We start from the raw sequence: 4,611 nt of genomic DNA on the forward strand, positions 1-4,611 counted from the left end.
CAACTAGAGATGCTCCGTAGTATGCCAATAGATATGGCCTGGCGCTGCTGACCTCAATGTTGCGGGCTATATTGCGGCTGAAGGGGCAGCACTTGCATGGGGTGGAATGCAAAAGCGCTTGGGCACCGTAGATTAGGAGCAGGTTAAGGAACACCAGGAGGCCAAAAGAATCCGGAATCTCCCAATGCGGCGTGCCTCACAATCACCTCGTGATCTTGGCTCGCAGAACTGAAAAAATGAAATTTATTTCACTACCATACCACAAGTTTTTGAGTTTCCAGAAATTTCATCAGTCCATCGGCAGATGCCGCAATCACCTCAATAATGCCAAATCACGGCCTTCTGACCGCAGACGGATGCCATCAGGCAACCATGACATGACTGCAGTTTGGGGCCACGACAATCGGCACTTCTATCGTCACAATGGTTAGCGAAGTAACGGTTATAAAATTCAACTAATCAAAAGTGGGCCCGGGATAACATAGCAGCTCCTTTATTCCACACCGAGCTTCCATATCACTCTGAGGACGCTAAGGGAACCAGTAGCCTCCATGGTACAGAAAAAGGAAAAGACAGTAAATGGCGACGAGAGACAACGCGGGTACAAGAACGACAAAAAAAAATCAGCGCCATTCCACTCTGCGAAATTGCATGACCTGCGAAGCATTGTATGTAGGCCCCTTAGTGGTGAACTGTCCAGTGCCGTGCGTCAAACGCCGCGTGCGCTTACGGCCGGCGAGGCGCGACTAGTCGCTCCTCCAGCGGAAGATGAGCCACGGAAGACGATGACGCGCCGAGGGGTATAGATAACCATGTATTGTTGCAAAAACCCGGCACGACGCATTTTACTAACGAATCCCTTCACGTAGAACAGAGACGCACCTCACTACGCTCCTGGGACACACTGCTTCACCGTAGGCAAGGCTATCGTGTGTTGGTCGACATCCTGCAGTGCAGGTTGTGAAATCACTCGAAAACCACTAGCGGTCGCACACAACACACGCCACACCAAATTTGTTCCCCACAATCCCCCGACCTTGGTTATATTTATGTGTACAACCCCGAGGAGCCGGAGGAAAGTATACACGCGTGACTTTTTGACGGGACCGCCTCCACGGTAGAGCGGAAGGAAAGTAAATACGCGAGCGCTTGAAACGCCAACAAAAAGACAGCGGTGCGAACGAAGACACCGCCGACGTGGTCAATATGTGGTATATGTTCTTATGAGTTTGATATCTGATACGGGTTGTATTTGGACGCAAGATAATAGAGCCATTTTTGCAAGTTGGTGAACTGCTTGAAGCTTGCTTCACCTCCACCATGGGTCAGCCCGGTATAGCACTATTTTCGGGGTCGGCCCACGTTTTTAGCCTACAGACATCAATCCGCTAGAAAGAAGCCATATACAGCTTCGTTGAAAATATTACCCCTGCGTGCACATCACGATTGATCAGCGTTTATACGATCAGCATCGAAATAATATAACGATACCGGACGCGCTGCTTTGATGCCAATCGCCAGTCGTAGTCAAGTGTACTGAAAATTACTGCTGAGAAGCACACCTCGCATGTTTTGTGCTCCATGGTAAAATTACATTCGAAGTTCCCCCAATCACATGACAGGTTTCCTTATTTTGCAGTGAAGCTGTTTAGCTTGAGCCCACGTATGCATCCCGCACATGCGTTCCCGGAAGGGGTACGTCGCGCGTTTGCGCCGGTCGGGCGGTTGCGCACGCAGTCGGCCATTTGGGGGATAGGCGCAAAGAGTGTGGCTATGGGGCTTACGTGCTTGACCTGTGGTTTTGTGCTTATAACGCCACGCGCGTCGGAGGTGCCGCCGCTGCTCTAATGCAGAAGCGCAGGCATGAGGGAGAAAGAATGTGGCGAAAGCGTTGCAGCAGTGGAAACGTGTAAGGGGAGAGGAGCGAAAAGTTTCGCGACGGATCATGTGCAAGTGGCCTGCGCTTCTTTGGTTATGTTGTCACGCGCGTTCGAGGTGCTGCCGTAGTGTAGCAGAGGTGGCGGCACCTTCATGAGGGGTATGGTGACCGTGGCGGCGCTTATGTCGTAGTAGCGTGGCGTCGTACGGCAAATGTATGATGCCATAATGTATGCAGCCTAAACAGCTTCGCCGGTAATCCGTTCCCACAAGAATTTTGCGTCATGCAAATTTGTATATTTATTTGATTATTTTAATAATAATGTTCGCCTTCTTTGAGGGTCCCAAAACAGAGGAAGAAACTCTCACTTACATTAAATTATGTACAATGTACCCCAGATCACGTTCATTGATAGGGACATCCAAATGAAATCGGTAATTTGTGCAACAACGCATCCACCAAAGCTTGCTAAAGCTCACCGATTTGTTTCACTGCATCATCAGCGTTTGCAAGAGTATTCCACATTGCAATCACATCACTCAAAAATGAGTAGCGAAGTGTATCCCGAAGAGCTTGGTACTCTTGCATACCTTATTCGTGGTCGGTTCTTTAATTTCTTACGTCAGGAGCGTGCAGATATGTAGGTCTTTAGTCTTGTATAATAATAACAATAATAATATTCTTATTTGGTTTTGCATAATTATTCTTTACTTCATTCGGCATACGTAAAGAAAATCTAAATCACAAGACTAACATCCGCTTCGCTGAGTCCGTCCTATCGTGGCTTGAGGAAATAAAACGCCCCTCCTCTTGTGATTTCTTTCTAACTCTTTTCTAGTTCTTTCTAACTGAAAATTGTTTCTAACTTTATTACTTAAGTACATTAATACTAGAGAGTTTCTAGAAAATCTAAATCAGCCTACGGAACATTAGGGTATCCTTGAAGTAATGCAAACACCACTACCACGTTAGCCTTGGTCCTTTCTAAATATTTTCTGATTGAAACGAACCATACATTCACTCTATACATCTCCGAGCAAACATGTTTCTGATATTACGGTTACGCGGGAATCATATGAAAGCCACAAATGCTCCAGTTAAGCTGATTTTTTCACTCCATTGCGAGCGTTGAACGAAAGCAATCTATGATAAATTTTGGTGCGTTAACTGTGCTGCATGACCAATCAAATCTATGCAGGGTGGTTGGGACAATGTGCTCCTTTCTTTTAATTTGATCAGTATGTCGTTTGCTTGAGTGCAAGCAGCGCTATAATTTCATCCCACATGTGCAACCGATCGTTAATCTGGAGTTCTTCATGGCAAGGAGGCACTTTGGTGCCTGTGGCCATTTCCAAATCACCACATTCTGTCAACTTCTTTCGCACGTTCGCAGTCCCTTTCGCATAGTTCCGGCCTTTCCTGGTCAAACTCTCACCCGCCGCGGTAGCTTAGCGGCTACGGTGCTACAGTGACAAGCACGACATCGTGGGATAAAATTCCGACCGTGGCGGCCACATTTCAAAGGGGCCGAAATGCAAAAATAGCCATGTCCCGTGATTTCGCAGCATGTTAAGGACACCCAGGTGGTGAAAATAAATCCCGAGTCCCTCACTACGGCGTGTCTCAAAATCAAATCGTGATTATAGCACGGAAAATCCCAAAATACATTCATTCAAGGCCTCTTTTGGCTTTGAATAATTTTTGAGGACGTCGTGTTTTTCCTTGTAGTATCAAACTTCAAAAATATCCCGCCTTTCCATGGTGTTTCAATGTTTGGCTTGCCAAACTGATTGACTATTTTTACCGCGCTTACTTCTACCCCGAGAGCTTTAGCAATTAAATTTATCCACATCGTGTCCTTTGCAAGGGTTAGTTGTGATACTAATTGATATGCGCTTTCGGAATGGGCAAACACCAAAAAATAATTGCGCCTGGTTCCATTTTCGTACTCGACTAAGTTTTTTTGTGTTTTTGAATGGTGGTCGTCAATTTACCCATTGTACCTTACATTTCGTGCTGCTAGCACATTTTTTATGCTAATGATCTAACATATGCTTCAGTTATTTCACTCCTCACGGCATCAATCTTGCCGTCAAATGTGTTTTCATTCGCGAGAATTTCCTCTCACATTTGAGCTGTTCTCCGGCCCACATTTTCCTTAACATCTTCATCTATCTGCAACAAGAGCAACATTGATAGGAATCCACCACAATTACACAGCATATACGAGGACCCGGCAGCACTACTAAGCACCTATTATCACAACGATGTGTAGAGTATTTAGGCACCTTGCTTCTCAACCAGGTACCGTGCGCTTTGAGCCGATGTTCCTTTTACAGACTCGTAGCGGATGACGTTGTCCGAGGGCACCACATCCGGGCAATGCGAATTCCAAGCTTCAATTTCCACAGAGTCGCACATGGAGCACAAGAAAGCGATTTCATTCGGCTCCCTTTTTCGGCATCTTTTTCTGGTGAGCGCTTGTCACCGTCTCACAAATGTTATCGCTCAGTGCGGGACGCGCCTGCGTGTATCTGAAGATTATAGAACGGTGTGGATGGTTCTGGCCGCTGTCTGTTGTCACCGAACCTTGTGTAATCTGACTGCATGCATGCGTGACGCGAATGGTGTCGAACATTCTGCGAGACACGTGGGCCCAGGGATGAATCTACGCACGGCTGCCATTGGCTGTTTTTAAGCAGGCGCTCTTTCGACGCTAGCGCCAAGATCCG

General features: G+C 46.7%; 1 pseudogene; it reads left to right on the forward strand.

Annotated features, from left to right (window-relative positions):
- Nucleotides 1-1,186: 1,186 nt before the first annotated feature.
- Nucleotides 1,187-1,367, forward strand: LOC139060632 (U2 spliceosomal RNA; annotated as a pseudogene).
- The last annotated feature ends 3,244 nt before the right edge of the window (nt 1,368-4,611 follow it).

Source organism: Dermacentor albipictus, chromosome 5, assembly GCF_038994185.2.
Source record: "Dermacentor albipictus isolate Rhodes 1998 colony chromosome 5, USDA_Dalb.pri_finalv2, whole genome shotgun sequence".
NCBI lineage: Eukaryota > Metazoa > Arthropoda > Arachnida > Ixodida > Ixodidae > Dermacentor > Dermacentor albipictus.